Source organism: Rhinopithecus bieti, unplaced genomic scaffold (assembly GCF_001698545.2).
Source record: "Rhinopithecus bieti isolate Rb0 unplaced genomic scaffold, ASM169854v2 scaffold_5260, whole genome shotgun sequence".
Taxonomy (NCBI): domain Eukaryota; kingdom Metazoa; phylum Chordata; class Mammalia; order Primates; family Cercopithecidae; genus Rhinopithecus; species Rhinopithecus bieti.
Window position 1 is genome coordinate 8,049,922 of NW_016805896.1, and position 11,823 is coordinate 8,061,744.

At 48.9% G+C, this 11,823-nt stretch overlaps 1 protein-coding gene across 1 annotated transcript in view; it reads right to left on the bottom strand.

The window, feature by feature from the left end:
- Window positions 1-10,852, bottom strand: part of TLCD3B (TLC domain containing 3B) — a 25,906-nt gene extending 15,054 nt beyond the window's left edge. The window contains exons 1-3 of the mRNA XM_017874105.1: window positions 10,264-10,852; window positions 10,021-10,119; window positions 2,553-2,714 (exon numbers count right to left, since the gene is read on the bottom strand). The gene's annotated coding sequence lies outside the window, so the exon portion shown is untranslated. The remainder of the gene's footprint in view (window positions 1-2,552; window positions 2,715-10,020; window positions 10,120-10,263) is intronic.
- Between the last annotated feature and the right edge of the window lie 971 nt (window positions 10,853-11,823).

Consider the following 11,823-nt stretch of genomic DNA (forward strand, 5'->3'; position numbering starts at 1 on the left):
AAAAAAAAAAAAAATCAAGTCATTTATCCAAAGCAACCTTGTGGGTCGGGATTATTACTGTACCTCTATTTTACAGATCAGAAAACAGAGGCACAGAGAGGTTTGGTACCTTGTCCAAGGTTAAACAGTCAGGAAGTGAATAAAAATGTTTAAATCATATTTTCTGAATTTATTTGTCTGTATAATGTTAAGCAGATATAGAAAACATAAACTCATTTTCCTAAGGAACTGAAAGGCTTTTTTTTTTTTTTCCTGAGACAGAGTTTCGCTCTTGTTGCCCGGGCTAGAGTGCAATGGCATGATCTCGGCTCACCGCAACCTCCGCCTCCCAGGTTCAAGCGATTCTCCTGCCTCAGCCTCCCAAGTAGCTGGGATTACAGGCATGTGCCACCACACCCGGCTAATTTTGTATTTTTAGTAGAGACAGGGTTTTCCCATGTTGGTCAGGCTGGTCTCAAACTCCCGACCTCAGGTGATCCGCCTACCTCGGCCTCCCAAAGTGCTGGGATTATAGGCGTGAGCCACTGCGCCCGGCCGAAAGGCTTTTTTTAAAAAGGAGGGAAAAATCACCACTGAATACAATTTAGACATCCTCATTCATATTTTCAGAACTTATCCTTCTCCTCGTCCTCCTTCTTCCTCTTATTCTTTTTTTTTTTTTAGATGGAGGTTCACTCTTGTTATCCAGACTGGAGTGCAATGGCGCGATCTCAGCTCACCGCAACCTTTGCCTTCCAGGTTCAAGCGATTCTCCTGCCTTAGCCTCCCGAGTAGCTGGGATTACAGTCACGTGCCACCACGCCCGGCTAATTTTGTATTTTTAGTAGAGATGGGGTTTCTCCAGGTTGGTCAGGCTGTCTTGAACTCCTGACCTCAGGTGATCTGCCCACCTCGGCCTCCCAAAGTGCTGGGATTACAGGCGTGAGCCACTGCGCCAGGCTTCGTCCTCTTATTCTTTTGAGACAAGGTCTCACTCTGTTGTCCAGGCTGGAATGCAATGGTGTGATACTACCTCATTGCAGACTCAAACTTCTGGACTCAAGCAATCCTCCTCAGCCTCTGCCTCAGCCTCCAAAGCAGCTGGGACTACAGGTGTGCACACCACACTCAGTTAATTTTTGTATTAAAAAAAAAATTAGCTATGTTCTATGGAAAGGAATCTTTTTACTTTCTATAGAGATGGGGTCTTGCTATGTTGCCCAGGCTGGTCTTGAACTCCTGACCTCAAGCAATCCCCCTGCCTTGGCCTCCTAAAGTGCTGGAATTACAGGCATGAGCCACCATGCTCAGCCAGTGTTTGCTTCTTTAGCTATTTTATTTTCTTCCCTCTGGATGGGCCTCTGAAAATTAAAACTTAAACCAAGAGCGGCTAGGCATGGTGGCTCATGACTGTGATCCCAGCACTTTGGGAGGCCAAGCAGGGGGTGGATCACCTGAGGTCAGGAGTTTGAGACCAGCCTGGCCAACATGGCGAAACCCCATCCCTACTAAAAATACAAAAATTAGCCAGGTGTGGTGGTGCGTATCTGTAATCCCAGTTACTCAGGAGGCTGAGGCAGGAGAATCGCTTGAAACCAGTAGGCGGAGGTTGCAGTGATCCGAGATGGTGCCAGTGCACTCCAGCCTGGGCAACAGAGTGAGACTTTCTCTCAAAACAAAACAAAACAAAACACACAAACAAAAAAAAAAACAATGAAAAGATCCTGAGCTGGGATCTGAAACCAGGCAGCCTGCCCTGCTATTTTCCCAGCTCCTGCATAGCTCATTTTAAGGACTAAATCGTGCCAATGCATAGAAGCTACAGTACTTACAGTACTTTACGTGGTAGCCGGTAGCCAGCTACTGTCATTACAAGTCAGCTACTGTCATTCTCGGCACCCACCGCATGCCAGGCACCGGGCTGAAATACTTTATATACATGCTCCCATTTAATCATCTATGCCACCTTACAAATAACTTCCCCATTTTACTGCTGAGAAATCTGAGTCTGAGAAAAGTTGAATGACATGCTTCAGATTATACAGTACATGACAAACTCAGTCAATGTGACTGCTGCCTTCCAAGTCTGATGAAAAGGAGATGAAGAGAGGGGAAGGCGGGAGGGGAGGAGAGAAGATGGGAGAAGGAAAAAGGGGAAGAGAACAGATGAGAGGAGGAGAGGCAGAAGGAGTGAGGAGGAGCAGCACCGCCTCCGGGGTTATTTTCTTTTCCTTTTTTTTTTTTTTTATTTGAGACAAGGTCTCACTCTGTTGCCCAGACTGGAGTACAGTGACACAATAACAGCTCACTGCAGCCTCCACCTCCTGGGCTCAAGTGATCCTTCCACCTCAGCCTCCTGAGTAGCTGGGACAACAGGCGTGCACCACCACACCTGGCTAATTTGGGGAGGTTTTTTTTCTCTAGAGATGGGGTCTTGCTATGTTGCCTAGGCTGGTCTTCAACTCCTGGGCTCAAGCGATCCTCCTGCTTCAGTCTCCCAAAGTGCTGAGATTACACGCGTGAGCCACTGCGTGTGACCAGGGATGGTCATTTTCCTCTGCACCTGTGCTTACCCTGGACAAGAAAATGTGGAAGGGAGGAAAGTTTCCAGGCCATGAGCTGGTTAGAGTCAGGCCCGAGTCTCATTGGAATCTGGACTCTCTCCTACATTTCTTCCTTTCCTTGTAGATTTCTTCTTGTTTAGAGCAAAACAGTCCAAGGCTGCACAGGCTTGTCTGAGAGAGAAAATATGAGAGGAGAAAATTGTGGTTTTGAGCAATGGCTGTAAATTTTTTTTAAAATAGTGACCCACAAGAGATATCTTTTATTTTGTTTCTTTATGTATCTATGTATTTATTTGTTTATTTTTGAGACAGCATCTCGATCTGTTGCCCAGGCTGGAGTGCAGTGGCATGATCTTGGCTCACTGCAACCTCTGCCTCCCAGGTAAGTGATTATCCTACCTCAGCCTCCTGAGTAGCTGGGATTACAGGCACATGCCACCATGCCCGGCTAATTTGTGTATTCTTAGTAGAGACACCATATTGGCCAGGCTGGTCTGAACTCCTGACCTCAAGTGAGCCACTCGCCTCAGCCTCCCAAAGTGTTGGGATTACAGAGGTGAGCCACTGCACCCAGCCGAGATATCTTTTATTTTGTGACTGCAGTTCATGCACCCACGCATTGAATGGAAAACCTTTGCACAACACATTCTGACTCATTATATGCAGTGCCCTGTGGAATTTTCTAGATCATTTTTCCAGGAAATACTGATCATGACCCATTAAGCCAATTTCACTGCCCACTAGTGGCTAAACAAGCCAAGCGAGAAAAACCTTGGTTTGGAAAGCAGTGTTTCCCAACTTTTCTTTCATTATCGTTCCCCTGAGGAGTCCTTTTCAGACTTTTTTTTCTAATCGCTGCCTATCATGAAAGTTTAATAACACAGATATACTGTATGTCTATTCACGCATATCTTTTCCATATTAAAAAGAGGAAGCTTTTTTGTCCCCTTGGGGGCGATATTATCCCAGTTGAGATAATATCATTGTCCTAATGCTCATTTTCTGAGCCGCCTTTATTTATGTATTTATTCACTTATTTACTTATTTATTTTATTTGTTTATTTTTTTCAGATGGTGCTTTACTCTTTTGCACAGGCTGGTGTGCAGTGGCACGATCTTGGCTCACTGCAATCTCCGCCCCCCCAGGTTCAAGCGATTCTCCTGCCTCAGCCTCCCAAATAGCTGGGATTATAGGCGCCCGTCACCACACCCAGCTAATTTTTGTATTTTTAGTACAGACGGGGTTTCACCATGTTGACCAGGCTGGTCTCAAACTCCTGACCTCAAGCGATCCACCTGCTTTGGCCTCCCAAAGTGTTGGAATTACAGGCATGAACCACTGTGCCCAGCCTCTGACCCGCCTTTATACACACCAATCCTAACATCCGATGAGATAGGATTAGTCCCATTTTGCAGGTGATTAAGTGGAAGTTGAGAGATTATATTAATTATTGAAGATTGAAATGGCTGGCAATTAGACTGGGAATCCAGAAACTTACCAAGATCCTAACTCAGCCTCTAGCTTCTCCAAACCCTTGTTTCCCCATGTAAAAAAACCCCTCAGTTATGGTCAGTTATGGGTGTTTTTGTTATTGTTGTTGTTGTTTTACTCTATTTGACCTAATAAGAGCAAACACTAGGCCAGGCACAGTGGCTCACGTCTGTAATCTCAACACTTTGGGAGGCTGAGGTAGGTGGATCATGAGGTCAGGAGTTTGAGACCAGCCTGACCAACATGGTGAAACCCTGTCCCTACTAAAAAATACAAAAAAAAACCCAAAACAAAACAAAACTAGCCAGGCGAGGTGGCGGGCGCCTGTAGTCCCAGCTACTCGGGAGGCTGAGGCAGGAGAATTGCTTGAAACTGAAAGGTGGAGGTTGCAGTGAGCCGAGATCAGGCCACTGCACTCCAGCCTGGTGACAGAGTAAAACTCTGTCTCCAAAAGAAAAAAAAAAAGCAAACATTTATAGAGCATTTACTAGATATCCGGTAGCAATCTAAGCCCTTCACATATATTAACTAATACAATCTCCACAATAATCTTCAGACAGACATACTGGGGTTTTTGTTTTGTTTTGATTTTTGAGACGGTTCTCTCATTTTGTCTCCCTTGATGGAGTACACTGGCATGATTAGCTCACTGTAACTCAAACTCCTGTGCTCAGGGGATCCTCCTGCCTCAGCCTCCCAAGTGGCTGGGACTACAGGCTCTCAGACTCATCACTGCCAGCTTATTTTTAAAATGTTTTCTACAGATGGGGGGTCTTGATTTGTTGCCTAGGTTGGTCTCGAACTCCTGGCCTCCAGCATTCTCCTACGTTGGCCTCCCAAAGTGCTGGGATTATAGGCACAAGTCACTGTGTCAGGTGAGACACACTCTCAGTCACTGTTCAGATGAGGAAATTGAGGCACAGAGAGGTTGTGTGACTTGCTCAAGGTCATGCAGGTAGAAAGTGGCACAAGTGGGGATTTGAACCAAGTCATGTGATTTTCAGAGCACCGGCCGTGGGTTTTTTTTTTTTTTTTCACCGTGTATAATTTTTTGAGATGGGGTTGTCACTCCGTTGTCCAGGCTGGAAAGCAGTGGCGCCATCTCAGCTCCCTGCAACCTCTGTTTGCCAGGCTCAAGCGATCCTCCTGCCTCAAACTCCTGAGTAGCTGGAACCACAGGCACACCACCATCATGCACGGCTAATTTTTTGTATTTTTGGTGGAGACAGGATTTCGTCATGTTGCTCATGCTGGTCTCAAACTCCTGAGCTCCAGCAATACACCCGATCTTCCCACCTCGGCCTCCCAGAGTGCTGGGATTACAGGTGTGAGCCACCATGGTTAGCATGACCTAACCATGTCCTTTTTTTTTTTTAAACTCTGTCTGCCAGGCTAAAGTGCAGTGGTGCAATCTTGGCTCACTGCAGCCTCCGCCTCCCAGGTTCAAGCAATTCTGCTGCCTCAGCCTCCCGAGTAGCTGGGATTACAGGTGTGCACCACCACACCTGGCTAATTATTGTATTTTTAGTGGAGACGGGGTTTCACCATTTTGGCCAGGGTGGTCTCGAACTCCTGACCTCAAGTGATCTGCCTGCCTCGCCTCCCAGAGTGCTGGGATTACAGGCATGAGCCACTGTGCTAAACTAACCATGTACTTTATTTTCTTTAATTTGAGACGAAGTTTTGCTCTTGTTGCCCAGGCTGGAGGGCAATAGTGCGATCTTGGCTCACTGCAACCTCCGCCTCCTGGGTTCAAGTGATTCTCCTGCCTCAGCCTTCCGAGTAGCTGGGATTACAGGTGCCTGCCACCACACACCTGGCTAATTGTTTGTATTTTTTTAGTAAAGACAGGGTTTCATCATGTTGCCCAGGCTCGTCTCAAACTCCTGACCTCAGGTGATCTGCGTGCCGTGGCCTCCCTAAGTGCTGGGATTACAGGAGAGAGCCACTGCGGCTACCATGTACTTCAAAAGGAAACTTTTTATCACTCTGGAAAATAGAAAACCAGTACCACCTGTGATAAACAGAAGGTAACAAAAAATACAAAAATGAAAACTCATTTTATAACATTCTAGCTAGATACTATCGGCAGCTGCTCATTCTGAACTGAAGGCTGGCTCTCTCCTTGTTAAAAAAAGAAAGATCAGGTCCGGCACAGTGGCTCATGTCTGTAATCCCAGCACTCTGGGAGGCCGAGGGGGGGCAGATAAACTAAGGTTAAGGGTTCGAGACCAGCCTGGCCAATATGGTGTAACCCCATCTCCACTAAAAATATAAAAATTAACCAGGCGTGGTGGCGTGTGCCTGTAGTCCCAGCTACTCAGGAGGTCGAGGCAGAAGAATCAGTTCAACCGAGGAGGTGGAGATTGCAGTGAGCCGAGATTGCACCATTGTACTCCAGCCTGGGCGACAAAGCAAGACTCCATCTCAAAAAAAAAAGAAGAAGAAAGAACAAAAAGATAAGCATAGATAGGTTTTAAAGGGTTTCTGGCGGCGAATTGAGACTTTCTCCTGCAGTAATCAGAAGTGCTGAAAGGGAATTGGAAAGAGAAAGAGAGTAGCTTGTTCAGGGTGTGTGTGTGTGGTGTGTGTGTGTGTGGTGTGTGTGTGGTGGGGTGTGTAGGGGTGGTTCTATGGGGTGTGTGGTGTGTGTGGTGTGTTTGTGTGGTGTGTGGTGTGTGTGTGGTGGGGTGTGTGGGGGTGGGTGTATGGGGTGTGTGTGTGTGGTGTGTGGTGTGTTTGTGTGGTGTGTGGTGTTTGTGGTGGGGTGTGTGGGGGTGGGTGTATGGGGGGTGTGTGTCTGGTGTGTGGTGTGTTTGTGTGGTGTGTGGTGTGTGTGGTAGGGTGTGTGGGGGTGGGTGTATGGGGTATGTGTGTGGTGTTGTGTGGTGTGTGTGTGGTGTGTGTGTGGTGTGTGTGTGATGGGGTGTGTGGGGGTGGGTGTATGGGGTGTGTGTGTGGTGTCTGTGTGTGTGGTGTGTGTGTGCTGTGTTTGTGTGGTGTGTGTGGTGTGTGATGTGTGTGTGTGGTGTGTGTGTGATGGGGTGTGTGGGGGTGGGTGTATGGGGTGTGTGTGTGGTGTCTGTGTGTGTGGTGTGTGTGTGCTGTGTTTGTGTGGTGTGTGTGGTGTGTGATGTGTGTGTGCTGTGTGTGGTGTGTGTGTGGTGTATGTGTGGTGGGGTGTGTGTGGGTGGGTGTATGGTGTGTGTGTGGTGTTTGTGTGTGTGGTGTGTGTGTGGTGTTTTGTGTGGTGCGTGTGGTGTGTGTGTGGTGTGCGTCGTGTGTGTGGTGTGTGTGGTGTGTGGTGTGTGTGTGGTGTTTGTGTGGTGTGTGTGGTGTGTGTGTGGTGTGTGTGTTTGTGTGGTATGTATATGGTGTGTGTGTATTTATGTGTGTGGTGTGTGTATGGTGTGTGAGTGTTGATGTATGTGGTGTGTGTGTTTGTGTGAGATGTGTGTATGTATTTTTGTGTGGTGTGTGTGTGGTGGGGTGTGTGGGGGTGGGTGTATGGGATGTGTGTGTGATGTGTGTGTGTGTGTAGTGTGTGTGTGGTGTGTGTGGTGTGTGTGTGGTGGGGTGTGTGGGGGTGGGTGTATGGGATGTGTGTGTGGTGTGTTTGTGTGGTGTGTATGGTGTGTGTGTGGTGTGTGTGTTGGTGTGTGTGGTGTGTGGGTGTGTGTGCTGTGTGTGGTGTGTGTGGTGTGTGTGTGGTGGGGTGTGTGGGGGTGTGGTGTATGGGGTGTGTGTGTGGTGTGTGTGTGGTGGTGTGGGGTGTGTGTGTGCTGTGGTGTGTGTGTGTCTGTGTGTGTGTGTGTGTAGTGTTGTGTGTGGTGTGTGTGGGGTGTGGGTGTGTGCTGGGTGTGTGTGGTGGGGTGTGTGGGGGTGGGTGGTATGGGGTGTGTTGTGTGGTGTTGTGGTGTGTGTGTGGTTGTTGTGTGGGTGTGTGTGGGTGTGGGTGTGGTGTGGCGTGGTGTGTGTGCTGGTGTGTGTGTGGTGTGTGTGGGGGTGGGGGTGTAATGGGGTGTGTGTGTGTGTGGTGGTGTGTGGTGTGTGTGTGGTGGGTGTGGGGGTGGGTGTAATGAAGCGTGGTGTTTGTGTGTGTTTGTGTGGTGTGTGTGGGGGTGGTGTGTGGGTGTGGTCTGGTGTGGCCATGTGTGTGGTGGATGTGTGGGCGGTGGGTGTATGGGGTGTATGTGGGTTTGGTGTGGTGGTGTGTGGTGTGGTGTGTGTGTGGTGTGTGTGTGTGCGTAGTTGCTGTGGTGGTGTGGTGTGGGTGGGGTGTGTGGGTGGGGTATGGGATTGTGGTGTGTGATGTGTGTGTGTGTGTGTGTGTGGTGTGTGTGGTGTGTGTGTGGTGGGGTGTGTGGGGTGGGTGTATGGGATGTGTGTGTGGTGTGTTTGTGTGGTGTGTATGGTGTGTGTGTGGTGTGTGTGGTGTGTGTGTGGGGTGTGTGGGGGTGGGTGTATGGGGTGTGCGTGTGGTGTTTGTGTGTGGTGTGTGGTTTGTGTGTGGTATGTGGTGTGTTTGTGTGGTGTGTGGTGTGTGTGTGGCACGTGTGTGGTGGAGTGTGTGGGGGTGGGTGTATGGTGTGTGTGTGTGGTGTGTGTGGTGTGTGTGTGGTGGGGTGTGTGGGGGTGGGTGTATGGGGTGTATGTGTGGTGTTTGTGTGTGGTGTGTGGTTTGTGTGTGGTATGTGGTGTGTTTGGTGTGTGTGGTGTGTAGTGTGTGGTGTGTGTGTGGCGTGTGTGTGGTGGAGTGTGTGGGGGTGGGTGTATGGGGTGTATGTGTGGTGTTTGTGTGTGTGTGGTGTGTGTGTGGTGTGTGTGTATTTATGTGTGATGTGTTTGTGTGGTGTGTGTATGGTGTGTGAGTGTTGTGTGTGGTGTGTGTGTGTGAGCTGTGTGTGTATTTGTGTGTGGTGTGTGTGTGATGTGTGTGGTGTGTGTTGGTGTGTGGTGTGTGGGGGGGTGTGTGTTTATGTGGTGTATGTGTGGTGTGTGTGTATTTGTGTATGGTGTGTTTGTGTGGGATGTGTATGATGTGTGTGTTGGTGTGTGTGGTGTGTGTGTGTGGTGTGTGTGTATTTGTGTGTGGTATGTGTTTGTGTGGTGTGTGTATGGTGTGTTTGTGTGGTGTGTTTATGGTGTGTGAGTGTTGGTGTGTGGTGTGTTTGTGTGGTGTATGTATGGTGTGTGTGTTGGTGTGTGGTGTGTGTGTTTGTGTGAGGTGTGTATTTGTGTGTGTGGTGTATGTGTTTGTGTGGTGTGTGTATGGTATGTATATGTTGGTGTGTGGTGTGTGTGTTTGTGTGTGTGGTGTGTGTGTGTGTGTGGTGTATGTGTTTGTGTGGTATGTGTATGGTGTGTGTGTGTTGGTGTGTGTGTGGTGCGTGTGTGTGGTGTGTGTGTTTGTGTGTGTGTTTTCTTGCTGCCATGCCACCTAAAATAAACCCAAGATGGGATGCACCCCACCCTCTGAACCCTTGGGTGGTCAATGGGTGTTCAGGACATCCCAGCCCAGTAAGGGAGACACACCAGCCTGTCCTGGCCTGGGTGTGCAGTCAGAAAGCACTGGGCCAGCCTGGGCAACACAGTGAGACCTCCTCTCTACAAAAAGTCAAAAAAATTAGCTGGGTGTAGTGCCGTGTGCCTGTAGTCCTAGCTACTTAGGAGGCTGAGGTGAGAGGATCGCTTGAGCTAGGGAGGTGGAGGCCACAGTGAGCCATGATCGCGCCACCGCACTCCAACCTGGGTGACAGAGGGAGACCCTGTCTCAAAAACAAAACAAAAACAAACAAAACAGAAAGCATTAGGCAGTCCACACGTGGAGCAGCAGTGCAGGGCAGGGGTATAGGAGGGCCCATCCAGGCCTCTGTGACTTTAGCCACCGTCTTTCCTTCCCCTAGCCTGTCTCCCCAGGCGAGTCTCACCCCCACGCAGTCCTCAGAGACCCACCACCCAATTTACCCTTGGCCTTGAGTTTACCGTTCTCTGTTCTTCCAGGCTCTGCTGCCCACAGGCTATTTCACTCATCCTCTCCACCGGGTTCCTTGCAGAGGTGTGCAGGTGTGATATCATCGAAGGCTGTGAATAAGTAAACAATAAGCGGCCAGAAGTAGCCTGTTTCCCACGTGATACCCAGGGAAGGGTCCGATTCCCCCCGCCTGGGCTCTGGGGTGAGTCCTGGCCAGGGTGCCAGACCATTTATTATTTAGTACTTTTACTTACCTGTCCCAGGTTAGGGACTGTCCCAGGCAATGCCAGTCCCACCCTCTATCTGCACACCAGAAAAAGCTGAGGGCACAGCAGGTGAGTTGCAGCCAGACAGCTAAGGGTCCAATCCCTTTCTTCTCACATCGACTGGCTGTTGAGACATTGGCCAAATTTCACAACCTCTCTGAGCCTCCACTGAGCACACACCAAGTCCCATTGCCAGGCCTAAGTCCTGCTTCTGCCAGTCACTAGCCTGGCGTTCTTGTGCAAGGGATTCAACCCCTCTGAGCCTTGGGCTCCTCATCTATGAAACAGCAGCATCTCTCATTCATCAAAACGAGATCTGTGTAAAGCACAGTTGCTATACACATATGTATTGTGATATTCATTAATAGTCATTAAAAATGTATGTATTTAGAGATGAGATCTCTCTCTGTCATCCAGGCTGGAGTACAGTGTCATGATCATGGCTCCCTGTAGCCTTGAACTCCTGGGTTCTACTGATCCTCCCTCTTCAGCCTCCTAAGTAGCTGGGATTGCAGGCGTGAGCACCAAGCCTGGCCTGTTGTATCATTTATCTCTGTCTGTCTATCCATCTATCCATCTGTCTATCCATCCATCTGTCTATCCATCTATCCATCTATCTATCTATCTATCGATTGATCAATCGATCTATCAATCAATCTATCTATCTATCAATCACAAGCTTGGCTCATTGCAACCTCCGCCCCCAGGGGTCAAGTAATCTTCCCACCTCAGCCTCCTGAGTAGCTGGGGCTACAGGCATGTGCCACCATGCCTGGCTAATTTTTGCTTTTTGGTTTTGGTTTTTTGTTTGTTTGTTTTTGAGACAGAGTCTTGCTCTGTCACCCAGGCTGGAGTCCAGTGGTAAAATCTCAGCTCACTGAAACCTCTGCCTCCCAGGTTCAAGCAATTCTCTTGCCTCAGCTTCGTGAGTATCTGGGATTGCAGATACGTGCCACCACGCTTGGCTAATTTGTGTATTTTTACTAGAGACAGGGTTTTACCATGTTGGCCAGGCTGGTCACAAACTCCTGACCTCAAGTGATCCACCTGCCTCGGCCTCCCTAAGTGCTGGGATTACAGGTGAGAGCCACCACACCCAGCCTAATTTTTGTATTTTTTGTAGAGACTGGTTTTCACCATGTTGGCCAGGCTGGTCTCAAACTACTGACCTCAGGTGATCCACCCGCCTCGGCCTCCCAAAATGCAAGGATTACAGGTGTGAGCCACCATGCATGGCCTATAATTGTTGTTGTTGTTGTTGTTGTTGTTTTTTGAGACAGTGTCTCACTCTGTTGCCCAGGCTGGAGTGGAGTGGTGCAATCATAGCTCACTGTAGTCTCAAACTCTTGGGCTCGGGCCTGGCACGGTGGCTCACGCCTATAATCCCAGACCTTTGGGAGGCCAAGATGGGTGGATTACCTGAGGTCAGAAATTCAAGACCAGCCTGGTCAACATGGTGAAACCCCGTCTCTACTAAATATACAAAAATTAGCCAGGCGTGGTGGCAGGTGCCTGTAATCCCAGCTACTCAGGAGACAGAGGCAGGAG